We start from the raw sequence: 15634 nt of genomic DNA on the forward strand, positions 1-15634 counted from the left end.
AACAGTCAGCCACCAAAGTCTCTTGTATGCTCACATACATACCATAGCAATGGGTAAATACACATTCTAATACAACTGCCAATTTTTAGGTCGATAGACGTACCCTGGGGTTGTTCTGGATCTGAGGATGGAGCTGGAGGGCTGCCTATGTCAGATGCACACAGTGCACCTCCTATACATGGCCGAACACAGGTAGTGTCAAGTTTGGCATCCATTGCACTGTGTGCGGGTCAGAGAGGGGACATCCATGGGTACCTACTGTGTCAGTGCATATGCCCCGTGTTGCCTCTTTGCCAAGGGCAGGTCATACTGTGCACAGCCTTTCACCGACTGGGCCCTGCTCAGGTAGTTCCTTCGCCAAGTCACACTGTGCCTGTACAGGCCTTGGCAGTGGTGTTGGGCCATGTGGCCCTGCCCCATGCTGTTCCTGCAGCAACTGTTACTGCAGGATCAGAATGTGTAGCATAGCAAATACCATGACAAGTTGTGTGTATGTAGCTAGTGAATACTGCAGGGCTCCATCGGATGTGTCCGGATACCAGAACCTTGAACTGAGCATCTCAAACACATGCTCAATTACATGTCTTGCCTGTGCATCTGCCTCATTATGGTGTGAGTGTTCAGGTGTGTGTGTGCATTGCTACTGGGTGTCATCAGCCACAACACCAGTGGTTACCCAGCATCCCCCACTAGGACACTGTAGGGGATGTCCATATTGGCAAAGGTGTGGTACAGCTGTGTCAGAAGCCATATATCAGAATCATCATAGCTTCCAGAGCAGACAGCACGCACATTCAATCTAATGCCCTGGCCATCGCATATGGCCTAGCTGTTGGAGCGTATGCCCCTGCAGTGAATGTAGGCCCTACCCCGCTCCCTGGGTGGTGCTTTGATGTGTATGTGTGTGCAGGCTATAGCACCCAGTAACCCAGGGTAGTCATCCATGTGGTTGAAGAGATGCATATTGCTGGTCTACTAATCACATGTGTTGAGGACATGTACTTGCTCACTAGCATGTGTTGACATGGCGTCTGTGAACTGGCGCAATACTCTGGATGCAGATGCCTGTGAGATCCCCATGATATCCCCAGTTGTGCTGTATGAGGTACCTGTGGCTAGTATACCCAGGCCAACACATACCGTGGTATCCACTGTGATGGTTTTCCCTCGGCCTGTTTGATGTGTCAGGTGTAGCAGGCACAGGTCAACAAGCCGCTGTAGGAGGTCTCTGTCCACCCCATAGTGCTCCACCATCCCCAGCTCATGTAGCCCCTGGTAAGTCTCCCTGGGTCTATAAAGTTTTATGTCACCCCAGTAAGGAGTGTTCAGCAGCATACACATCCTCACTAGCCCTCAGCCTTCTGCACATGTTGGTCTATGTTGCCTGCTGCAGCCCTTCTCATTTGGTTGGACTGTGTCGTGAAATGTCCCCGCAGGTATACACAGGTGGTGTAGAGTGCGGAATAAACCTGTGTGTATGATGCTTGCTCACATTACCGTACTGTTCAGGTGCGGGCTGGCCATGTCATCTGCTGATTGTGCTGATCATCACCTGTTTGTGCAGCCTGTACACCCTGACAACCCCACCACTGCTGTTGTCCCTCCCAATGTCACCAGGCAGGTATAGACACACTCCTAGCTTAGGCATGCTAAGGCAGAAGAACTCCCAAAGCACAGTTCTGCAATGTACATACAGTATGCCTGACCACCCTCCAATGATGTCAACTATATTCGAGCCCTGCACCCGGCTAACTACACACATACACTCCAGGTATCTGCATCACACCCTGGAAATAAATGGGATACACTATTGTCAACCTCATCTGCATAGTATAGTCTTCTAATGAATAGTTATATGACCCATACCGAACCTCCAAATTAATAACCACTGCTTAGTGTCACACAGATCCGTACACAGCTGGTAACAGGTGCCTTACTATCACCATATTCGATGCCCCATTGTCTTCCCAGCAACAAAATAACCAGTGTCTACATAACTACAACCCGGACCCTGCACACAACAGACGATGTGCATTACCACTACACCATGGCAGATATACATACATCCCAGGTTATCACGTACAGATCATCCGGCACAAACATTCAGTAGTGCTGATGTCCCCAGACATATATGTTTATATCTATGTCTATCTCTCTATATCTACATATATCATATATATTATTTGTATACATATATACATAGATATACATACACACATATACATGTACACACATATGTAGATATTGCATTTATATCACAACAGCGGACCACATGACAGCAAAGCATTAGACAGGCATGAAAAGGAAACTACATGTGCCACCTGCATCATGTAGTGTTGTTACTATCAAGGCATGTGTGTTCTGTTGCGTCACACGAGCCAGACTGTATTAAGGGTAAGAGTAGGGCTGCTGACATTTACTCACCAGACCTATTGGCGAATGTATGTGTTGTCAACCCAGTGTCTTGGCAGAATATGCGGGCTGTGGACACTATATAGGTCAGCAACAAAATACACTGAACACATCCCGCAGCTAGCCACCCACAGATACCAATACATAGGGTATAACTGCCAAACACACACACCTGCCATGCCTTGCATTCGAGCACCTACCTGTCTAATCTACCACACTACAGCATTACGCAGTAACAGAATGCGCTACCGAGTTTCAGCTTCACCGCACTCCCAGAGGCATACTTCTAGGTAGATGACATCATCAGCAAAGGCAAAGATGCCGATAGGGAATGTATGGAGAGGGAGCCATCTAAAAGCATTACCCTGTCCCCACGCAGCTGGAGAGACACACACACACTTGGCAGGGCCAGGAGTCGAACATACACCTAACTACCTTATCACACCACAGCATTACGCAGTTACAGAACGCGCTACTGAGATTACTGGTACAAAGCACTCCCAGAGGCATACTTCTAGGTGGATGACATCATCAGTAAAGGCAAAGATGCTGATAGGGAATGTATGGAGAGGGAGCCGTCTAAAAGCATTACTCTGTCCCCAGGCAGCTGGAAACACGCACACATACACACACACTTGGCAAGGCCGGGAGTTGAACATACACCTAAGTATCTTATCACACTACAGCATTACATAGTTACAGAACGTGCTACCGAGACTACTAAAACACAGCACTCCCAGAGGCATACGTCTAGGTGGATGACATCATCAGCAAAGGCAAAGATGCCGATAGGGAATGTATGGAGAGTGAGCCATCTAAAAGCATTACTCTGTCCTCAGGCAGCTGGAAAAACACACACATACACACACACTTGGCAGGGCGTCGAACATACACCTATCTTATCACACTACAGCATTACTCTGTTACAGAATGCGCTACCGAGATTACTTGAACACAGCACTCCCAGAGGCATACTTCTAGGTGGATGACATCATCAGCAAAGGCAAAGACACCGATAGGGAATGTATGGAGAGTGAGCCGTCTAAAAGCATTCCTCTGTCCCCAGGTAGCTGGAAACACACACACTTGGCAGGGCCGGGAGTCGAACATACACCTAACTATCTTATCACACTACAGCATTATGCAGTTACAGAATGCGCTACCGAGATTACGGAAACACAGCACTCCAAGAGGCATACTTCTAGGTGGATGACATCATCAGCAAAGGCAAAGACGGTGATAGGGAATGTATGGAGAGTGAGCAGTCTAAAAGCATATTACTGTCCCAACGTAGATGTAGACAAACACATGGCAGTGGAGTGAGCAGGACAACTGCCTAACTACGGAGCACTATTACAACACTACATGGATACGAGACATGCCACAGACAGTGCACCCTTCAAGACAGTCCCAGTGTGTTCAATGTAGAAATCCATCCTGACATGGGGTATGGACATCTGTTGCCTGGATGACCACTATCGCTATACAGGATTTCAATGGTCATGCCCATACACAGAGGCACATAACCGACACAAGGTGTCACTGGGCATGCTCACACACTTAGTAGCACACGCTCCATTTGGAATGTACTGTGTGTTCATCTACACAACGGCGTGCTGGGCATGCTCACACACTTAGTAGTAGCGAAGGGCTGTCTTGTATGCACACAGATTCTAAACATGGAATGGCACAGTTTGGAATGTACTGTGTGTCCATCTACACAACGGCATACTGGGCATGCTCACACACTTAGTAGTAGTGAAGGGCTGTACGGTATGCACACAGATTCTAAACACGGAAGGGCACAGTTTGGAATGTACTGTGTGTCCATCTACACAACGGCATACTGGGCATGCTCACACACTTAGTAGTAGCGAAGGGCTGTCTTGTATGCACACGGATTCTAAACACGGAAGGGCACAGTGTGTCGATAGTGAACATTGTTAGCACGAACACTGCACTACACACATCTGACACTGGTCGTCAGTGCTAGCTGTGTAGCGTTCAAGATCACAGCTGACAATCCAGATCCAACAATGGGGAATACGGACATCTCTGCAGTGAGGAACACCTGGCATATGGCACAGTTGTGCACAATAGCACTACCACCGTATACCTCAGATACAGACATGTGGCCCATAAGACCATGATGGACCGCTCCAGGTGTTACTGTCCCCACGTACATGAAGGCCACTCACATGTACTGACAAGTACACACTCAAGAGCCATCACAGATGTCTCAGGTGCAGATCACAGTGGTAAATGCCGCAGTCTACTATGTAGCCCTCGGACATCACCATGTCCTTGGACCAGCAACACACATCCATATATTACTACACCACCATGTTACTCATGACCAGTGGACTGTACATAGGTCTACAGCAACTGTGCAGACTACATATGTACTGACAGGGTTCCATCATGTGGTATACAATGCAATGATACCGCAGTTCATAACCAGGTTGGCTCTACACATAACAGGGGCCCTGGGTCTTACATAGCTGCAACAGATGACTGTCGCTGTACACCAGAAAACACTCATGTTTGGATATGACATACATGTAATCGCAGTGGATATGTACATGGCCCACACACACACAACGCATATGTACATAGCATAGCTTTTGCTGACCTCTGTGTAGACAAGTGGCTACAGCAATCACATGCATGCACATGTAAGGTAGGGCCATGGCTGTTGAATGCTAACAGTACATAAGGTAGCAATGTTGACTGAGGTAACATTCCCTCTGTACTAGTTACCCATGACAACCAACATATCATACAACAGCCCATGTGTCATGTATGTCATCACACATGTCCACCAATTGCAATGCATACAAACATGGCTACATGACAGGAATGTAGGACCAACACACACATACATGTAGTGGTGTGCATGCAGCTAGCATGCATGTGCAGTAGCTGATGTATGTCATTCATCTGTGTCTAACTACAACATGCAGTTGCAATGCAGCCCCATCATTGACACCTGTATATGGTGAAATACTGACAGTACGGTAGGATGCACATCAGGTATGGATGGATGTGTGTACATAAAGTTGTGGTTCACCTTTGCAGATGGATGTTTGCTGAAGACAGCTCGCAGGTGTGTCACAAGCCGTCCTACCATTACATGTGCAAACAGTACGCTATGTTACTGTTACTTGAAGGTGAAGACATACAACCTACACAGCAGTCAGGGTGTTACTGACTGTATGTCACTTGACACCTGTAACACTTACATCCTCCCGTGTGCATATAGCAGCACAATTTCCGAAGGTAGCGTTGGTACACTTAATGCGGCCAATACAGTTGCATGTCTGTCTGATATATCATCATATAACAGGTGTATGACTCACAGTACTGCCATGTGTATTTGCTTGTGTGACCATATATGCCATGTATGGTGGGGAATACATCCCAATTGTTACACACCCCTGTACACTGTTGTAGAGATCTGTACATACTGCAGTGTAGAAAGCAAGACGTAGGCAGGGGTGGTGTGTGTATCACACACATGTCAGCTATCTGTATGTGAATGACATTTGTGGACTCCACACTGTGTGTGTGTGTGTGTATGTATGTATGGCTGCCTGGTGCATGGAGTGAGGGTATATACTACCATACAGAACAGACAGGATCCCTAACCCCTTATGGTGATGCAGCCTACTACCCTGTTGATGCCATCGGTCTCAGCCTTACTGGCTACGTATACATGTTCATTCTCTGTGTCGCGTCATGTGGGTACACAGTACTGTGAAGGTGATTACCACATAGGCAGGGGTCCTCAACTCAACACTATCAAGTGTGCGTTATAGTGTTGTTGACCCCATGAGTGTGGTCATGTTACTGTGTGTTTCTGTGTATGTCTGTGCGTGTTCTCATCCTGTAATGTGACAGTGTATTACTGCTACACAGTGAGGCCTAATGCTAGCAACTGGCCTTTAACGTTGACATCATCCAGACCGCTGTGTAAACCCCCCGCACCATGTCACAATACCTGTGATGTGACCCGGTATGGATGTCACGTCTCTAGCCACTGAAGCCTATTAAACAGCTCACATGCTTCTGGATCAGTAGATGTGTGGACATCTGTGGAATGGTAGCCATTCTAACAGTGAAGTTGATGCTACGTATAGCATGCTGGCATTGCCATACATGCCTGTGAGTACTCCACATTTACACATGGGAAACTGCAAACACTGCTACTTATTGGCACATGCAAGTAGACCTTAAGGAGGGAAGCAGGGCATCATTACCAACAGGCTGTTACTGTTGTTACCAAGACACATACTGTGAACATATAACAATGCATTCTAAACCTGTACTACATGGAATGTCTGGTGCGTGTCCACAGTAAACAACAAATGTAATATACACTTCTCACTAATCTGTTCACCCTGTGCATCAGACCATATGAGCATGTCCCTGCACTGATGGTGTGGATGACAGGGATGTGGCACAGGCATCATCATATGCACAGGGTGATAATGTTTGCCAGGGGCATAGGCTGCACCAGTGGATGACATTATGTGTGTGGATTAGGGCCGGTGATCTGATTGGACATGTATGGTCATTATGCATGTGGGTGTTGCGGTGCCCTACAGATGTTTCTGCTGTCTGCGTGTATGTGTGCACACAGTTCTGCCATGTGTCCAGCCTACATAGGGGTATTATTGACAGCTCCAGATTGTACAGACCAGGATGTACAGCTCACTGTGTTCGGCCATGGCCATGTGACCTGTGCCTGCCAGGGGTTGCACGGGCACTACCAGGCAGAGGTGCAGATTGGCTACTGTTCAATGACACATGTCCACTGGAACTGTGTCCCTGCTGGGAACGTCCAGGGCCACGTCCACATGGCCTGCTGTGTCCTGGTGTGGACAGCGTAGCACCAGCTGCACTGCTACTGCTACCGGCACTGTGGGAGCGGGCATGTGAAGTGGCTCGTTCACGTTGAACTGCACCAGGTGGTGTAGCTGGCCTACATCCACATGGCCTATGCCTCACTCCTACCAGATGTTCCAGCACAGACAGCTCATGCTCGCAGGTTGCCATGCCACGGTCAAGGATTCCAACCATGTCACCCAATTGCCTGTCCAGAACATCAGCGATCTGCCGTTGAGCGTTTGCTAATACTTGGATGTTGTTGTTTAAAGAATGGATAGCAGCCCTCTGAAGCCTCTGCCCTTCTGTGTTCTGCCATTCAGCACATGCCTGTGCTACCATTACAGTCTGGAACATGTGTCTGGTGACACCAGCTGCTGTGCTCTGTCCTGCAGGTGCATGTCTGCCAGAGGTCCTCCTACGAACAGCACTGGCCAAATGCCTGTGTGGCACATCTGCAGTCATTACACTGACACCATGGTGTGGAGACACACCTTCTGTAGCTACCACATGTTCCTGTTCCAAGCTAACACACGCTGACTGTCCTTCCTCTATGGCTACTGGTGATGGGGTATGTGCTGGCATGAGTACTGTGTGTGGGGAAGAGGGGGACATAGCTGGGATGGCAACCATTGTCACAGATTCAGCCCCAGACAACCCTGCCTGTACCTCATGCATATGTTCATCACTGCTAGTATCTGTGGGGACACTAACATCATATGGACTGCAGGAGTGTACCGCACCTACATCACCTGTGAATGCAAGGAAAGACTCTACATTACAATAGACACACAGACACACAGACACTCTGACTCACTGACTAACTGACTCACTGACTCACTGACTCACAGACTCACTGACTCACAGACTCACTGACTCACCATGCATGTGATTTGACAGACGGCATGCAGCATGCATGTGATACAGCAGATGGCATGTAGCTCAGACATTAATAGTGGTAGTTAGCATACCTCCCTTGGTTGCACACAACTGCAAGCAGGTGTCATATCATATCAGAAGCCATGGTAGTAAGCATGCATCCCTGTGATACACCATGCGGACCAGCACAGGTTAACAGTACACATGGCTGATGTGACCTTTACATTGACATGTAGTATGACATGTAATCTGCTGACGTGTGCATTGACATGTATACAGGTCTGACACAATGGTGTCCTGACACATGTACAGCTGTGTAATGGGTATCACATTGCAGTGTTGTCTGTATGCCCTACAGATAGAAAGCACTTTTAGCAGATGTGCATGAGCATTGAAGGGTAGTATGAGGTGTCTACATTGCTATACAGTGTAAAGTACAGACACTGTGCCATGTCATGACATCATGAGGCGCCTATATTGCTATACAGTGTGTAAGACACACACAGTGCATAGCCATGACTGCGTGCAAACACATGACATAACTACTGTGGATAGTGACCCACGTTGCTGAGGTGTATACACACTAAACCATGCTGTGTCATGTGACAGGTCACTGGAAGACCTATGGATGACACCCCTGCACAACTACTAACATGTCTTAGCTGCCTGGCAACCATGTCCACACATGGCAGACTTGTCAATACACCATGTCCCACATGACATTTATGTACCACACCCACGAGGTGCATGGCTGACAGTGATGTCCAACAGCAACAAGGGAAATGTATGGTATCTGTGGCCTGATGTGGTATCTATGTCTGTGGAAGCTGTACAGGTGACTACTGTCATGCTATGACACAGTCATGATGTTCAACACATCTTATATGGTCGAATTAAGTGACACCTCCACAAGCTGTGCACAGGCTTTTAGGATGTCCAGTGTTCCACATCAGCTATATAACCATTCAACAAAGGCTATAGTTGGACCATGTGTGGACAATGTGCAACAGGGTGTATACACATCACATCTACTGTGTGGCTACATGTCTCTGGCCATCCTCCATGGCCATGTGTGAACATGTGTTGGCCAAATGTTTGCGATGTCCATCTATCTCACATGTCTGTGTTGTCACATATGACATACACCCATAGATGTCAGATACGTCACTGTCCACAGGGTTATGCAGACAAAGGGTTGCATGTTTGGTATGAGGGGTATGTATTATGGGATAGTGAGACAATATTGCAGCCAGAACACTACATGTCAGGGACTTGTCAGATGACACATCACAATGTGTGCACCCATTGCAGGGCCATATTACACAATGGTGAATCCTGTGGGCTGCCCACATCCCAGCTCACTGTGTGGTACTGTTTGTGTACCACACATGTGTTGTTCCAATGTATAGTACATATGCCTACATTGAACAACACCTCCACCGTTGTATGCACAGCTGTCCACACATCTAGCAATGACAGATACTGTGGTTTCATGTCGGTGTTTCATTTAGTCTGTATATATTGCAAATAGGTAGCCAGTGTGCTTGATGTCAGATGTGACCTGTTTATCGTGACTGGACCATACATTTTGTGTACATGTGTTAACTGGCCACATGGCGAATAGATATATGCATTAACATGCCTGATACTGATAACTGTCTCACCTGCAATGGACTGATGTCTGTGCGGCACGACAGAGGTACCTGTATAGGGGTGACACAGCGGTTTGAACATTATCCATGACTGTATGACAGCTACAGCGTGCACTGTGCATGTTAACACATTCGCCTGTACAATAGCATATAGTATGCACATGTGTGCATACACAGGGTAGCAAACTATAGTATGCGGCATGTGTGTAAACATACCTTGCATATGATGTTACATTACATATTGTACAGTGACACATGCAACTAAATGGGATATAATAGTCATATGTGCAGTAGTGACTTACCAGGCAACTCCAGGCTCAGTGGTTGGGAGACACCCACCTCCACGATGGCAGCTAGTGTTTGTGGATGCGGTTCTGAGGGTGTCCCCAGGCTGGCCAGTAGCTCCTCGGTGTGTGTGAGTGGGGGCTGGGTTGGTGGCCCACCACCTGTTCCACCTTGTTCCTGGTGATTGCATTGGCATGCTGTTTTGCATGTCGTATCAGGTCCATGCAGTGTCTGCGCAACTGCTGGTAGGTGCAGTTATGGCCACCCACATCATTAACCCTCCTGCGTAGTTCCTGCCACAGGTCATCATGCTGCTGGGCATGCTGTGGCACATGGCTGAATAACACCTCATAGTTATCATGGAGGTACGGGATGAGGGCATCATCCTCCAGGCAGCTATACGCTGGCAGGCATGAACGAGGCATTATCTGGAAGACATAATGATGGAGACAGGTCACAGTATCACAGAAATGTACAGACATACAGCTGCACGTACATTTGTATTAAATCTAGTACATATGAACAGTTATCTTTGCAAATCCTCATGACACTGACATGACTGACATGTTTGTGTCACACACATGTAACACCCGTTGTGCATTGGATATCATCACCATATATGTGTGTCACCTCATTACATTGCTCATACTCGATGTGAATGCTGTCTTGATGTGGGCATGTCTGTTTGCCTGTACTGGTTTTCTTACCTATCAGCACATGCCTGGATGTGTCCACAGTAATGCTGTTGACCTTGATGCTGTGTATATGTCACATATCAACACATACACTGTCTTAACGGACATGAGCAGTGACAATGCACACATGCGCACGGAAACCTTTACATGCATGTGTTTTGCCATATACATCTACACGGCACTGTACAGCAGTTCAACATCTTGCCACGTATCCCCTGTGTTGCACATGTGATACACATGGGACAATGGCTAGCCGGACGTTATTCGCAGGGATGGTTATCAACCATAGCATGTACGGGAAAGGTTTTCTAGCTGTATCCAACAGCTATTTTGCCACCGCCAGGTGCAGCAGTGCCACATTACTAATCCAGACAGTTAATGATACATCTACCATGTGGTCATCGCACCATTTTTGACAGAGATGACATGTGCAGCTTTGATGGACAGGTTTGCATGGTATGGCAGGAGTATGTAACATGAATGGCACAGGGATCTGTCCAGCATGTGGCGATCATTGTAGTAGGATGGTGGCTGTCCATGACATATGCCTTTCTGTTGAGGATATGTATGTGTAGCATATCAAACATCACAGTGTAGCACATGTCTTTATGCAAGGTAGCCAGCATGCTGCATAGTGGAGGTGAGGATTGTGAAGGCTGGTATCAGCCATCCACGCATGGCCAATACCCCTGAAAGGTGATATGTGATCCGATATTGGTCACCCAAGTGCTGAGTATGCCTGTTCAATGATCTCCATGCTCATGGATGGCACCCTGTCATGACATGGGTGTCTCGTATGACTACTTAATAGGCCCTGAGACGTCATGAGCTCAGGGAGGTGAACTGCACAGCACCATCCCTTACACACAGTGTCCATAATGTTGACCGCTGCCTAGGTGGTAGTTAATGGGTACAAGGTTATTCACCTAGCGGTGACAATGCTTTTATCAGCTGTCAGATTGTGCATATATGTCACGCACCTCACCCGCAAAGCCCATTCTGTATTTTGCCCACAACACTGAGACAGCTATTGCTCCTAGGTCATGGCCATTCACATCCTTACATACGCAGATGCCTACCATTTGTCTGTATGGTATGGGCTACAATGAGGGGGGGAGTACAAAACATTAACCCTGTTTTACTGTAGCTGCCACTGGTGTGATATGAACATGTCACTCAGACACCTTTTGTATTGTTGCTTCTGTCAACAGGCCACTGGTAGACCACTCCTGTGACATATGAAGGTACATCTAGTATACTCAGTGTAGCTGGAACACAGTATGGGTGATGTCCTATGACCTGTCACAGGTATGCTATGCAGTGTGAAATCATCCGTACTGTCATCTACATCTGTACTGCTAACATCTACATTGATAAAGGTTCATAGACTTGCAGACCATACTCAGCAGGGTAATAGTGCAGTGCCTCCAATTATGACTGGCGTCTCCGCTTGTGGGTTGCAATGGGTTTATATTATCCAACACCCAATCTGTATTGCATATTCATGCTCAGCACTTGTTCAGAACATGTAGCACTTCATGAGCTACTAATTACTATAGCACATATTCCAACTCATTTCTTATAGGTACACTGTCTGTTCTTACATTTCCAGCTTGCTTAAGGTACAACAGCTGTTGTACACACATAACTCACATATCTTGGGAGACATGGTTGAATATACAGGCATGTCCAAGTGTCACTTACCAGTGTTATTGCCTGTCTATATGATGAATATGGCAAACATGAGGCAATAGAGCAATTGTCTCATGTACACAGTCAATGCTCACCTCCCAACATACGACACTACAGCCTGTGGGAGATGCACATATGTAGCCATGCTGGGGGTAATGCTCTCACCAACCCAGACTGAAACTGACATTCATGTGGGGACGTTTAACATTTGCAACACACCCCACTCATCACATAGTCTCACCAGATCTTCTCCACCACAGGCAACACATAGTATGACTACAACATTTGCAGAACATCTCCATACTCTCTGTGTAGGCAACAGAGGCAGCCCCCATCAACAAGCACAACACCAATTACTTATAGCCCACAGACTCATGTGTGCACATCAGTTACAGCCAATAGTGTGTCATAACATACCCAACACACTGGTCATAGGTGATTCTGTAGGCGGTCACACTGATGTCCCACTCAGCAGGCTACACAAGGCGACAGTCGCTTACATCTGGCTGTCGGGTAACAGGATCCACAACATAACCTATGAACCCATGCCACACCTCACCAGGTATGATTTGACTGTCATTCTCCATGTTAGTGTGACTGCCCTGAGATGTAACTTCCTGGACTACATGTACAGGGACATGCAATAGCTCTCCGGTCATGTAGCCCAGAAGGTATCGCCCAAGCCCTGAGAAGCATTCTGCATTCACCCAGACTGATACCACTGTACAATGACTGAATGGTTCACTTCAACAGTTGCCTATGCTTCTGCTGTCATTCCACAGGCATCCAGTATCTGTCTGCTTTGAATGACATGGTCAACAACACACGATGCTTTGGCACAGATGACCTGCACCTGTCAGCCCTGGGAATACAGATAAAATGTAAGGCTTGTGTTGTTCCTATACTGCCTGTCTTGGACAGTTTCCAGTAACATCCACCACCAGAACAGGAACAGGCAAGAAAAACCTGGGGTACTGTTACTCAATGCTTGACATCTTCATCTCTAATGCACTCAGGCGAGGCACTCCTTATAATGGACCACTTCTATATCTCTGCAGTGACTGGGACCTGCCTCTAGGCTCCGGAGGGCACACCTACACCGACAGGTTATACGCAGACCACACCTTTCAGTCATGTAACCAGGACCGGAACACCCACGGTGGAGGTGTGTCCATATTTCACAAGGATGTACACACCTCCAGGCTGGTTCCTTAGCACAATGCATCAGAGGTGATCCACGTGCAACTAACTGTGGCCAGAACTGCTATACACATTGTAACTTGCTACAGATTCAACAACATACCCCACGGTTACCAGCCCTCATTTCTTGGTGTACTGCACAGTAGGGTTCAGACAGGTAATACTGATGTGAGACTGACACTACCCCACACTTAACTGGGATACCTACTCATGTACCGACACATTAGGCCAATGCTTTCTGGGATTCATAACCTCCACTCGGCTGGATCAACCCATACACACCACCACCAAGACCAACAATATCCTAGACATGGACATTACCAACATGTGACTGGTGTTCCACACCTGGGGTTATCCCCTCATTGGTAGTTTCCGAACATATGCTAATCACCCTTGTTATCCACATCCCGGCACCACACCCTTCATGGAATACACAGTACAAGATTTCTACAACGCCCACTTCAGACATCTTATGACAGCGGTAGTAAACGTCATGACACCCGTGCAGCTGGACAATGCACTTACAAATGCTGAAACATACACCAGTGCACTTCATTAGCACTTACACGACTGCATGGATCATGCTATCCCAAACAGAGCCATGATGGTACCCACCAGATAACGGACGCCACTCTGGGGGTCCAGTTCCATGCACATAATGTACAAAAGAAGGTGGTAGCTGTTGCAAAGTGGAGTACAATCCCATGGGTGGGGTAGCTCACTGGTCAGCCTCAGTAGGAATCCGGGATCCCTTATCACATCCTCCAAAGCTAGTTACGTAAACATTACTGCGACACATTCCAAGGACTACCACAAAGCATTATGGAGGTATGTCAGTACTCAATGGCAATACCCACATCTGCTCTGACATACGATGGTTAGGCAGGAACATTACAGACCGACTATTATTGGCAACATCCTGGCAGATATGTTCAATGCTAACTTTACACCCTCTCACTCCCTACAGGGCCAAAATCCATACAGGAACAATGCAGAGTGCCTGCGGTCACAACTACGCAGTTCCAACCTGCACTCTCTAAGGCCTGAAACACAGACTCCATGTGACTGTCCAACATCCCAGGCTGTGATTTACACAAACCTCAGAATGACATGGCTCCCCACTTGGCCACCAGATTCAGTAATAGCCTTCTATCAGACATTGTGGCCCCTGAATGGTGCACAACAACAGTTATCACACTCCACACTGGTGGCACCAAAATGAACCAAAGGGACTATTGCCCTATACGCCTGACTGGACTTTTCTGCAAGGCTATGGGGCACATCATCATGGAAGTCATTCACAGAGACACTGGTGGCCTCCAGACCTTTGATGCCACCCGGGTTGGATTTGTTAGGGCCAGACCATAGCTCCTACACCTGGTGGACTCCTCTGATACAGTTACCAGGGTAGTTGTTGATGGTAAGGGGGTCCACACAGCCTACATTGTCCTCTCATTGGCTTTCAGCACCGTTCTCCATTCTGGTATTGACAACATACACATCCACCTGCACATCGACCCCTACATCTCAGGATGTTATGCAAAGTGGCTCATGGACAGGACCCACACAATGAGGGTAGCATACCATGGTACCTACTGTAATTCAGTTACACTTGGCATACCACAGTCCTCGGTCATAGGGCCCCTCATGTTCAGTATATGCTTCCTGAGGTACAGGCTAGCACAGAGGACTTTCCTGAATAGGTTTCCAGATGACTGCAAACAAGGAGCCATGATTGATCCAATTAGCTGGTACAGACACCCTCCATATGGGTGTCACTGTGACGGATACCTGATGTCAATAACATGGCCTCAAGCTGCATAACACAAGGTGCATAGACATCCCCTTTGGATTACACCAATCACCCACTGACTATCACATAGGTGGTAGTCCCCTACATACATGTGACATTATACGGGATCTTAGTACATG

The sequence above is a fragment of the Protopterus annectens genome, chromosome 1.part0 (assembly GCF_019279795.1).
Source record: "Protopterus annectens isolate FY-2018-M chromosome 1.part0, PAN1.0, whole genome shotgun sequence".
In the NCBI taxonomy this organism is placed as follows: domain Eukaryota; kingdom Metazoa; phylum Chordata; order Ceratodontiformes; family Protopteridae; genus Protopterus; species Protopterus annectens.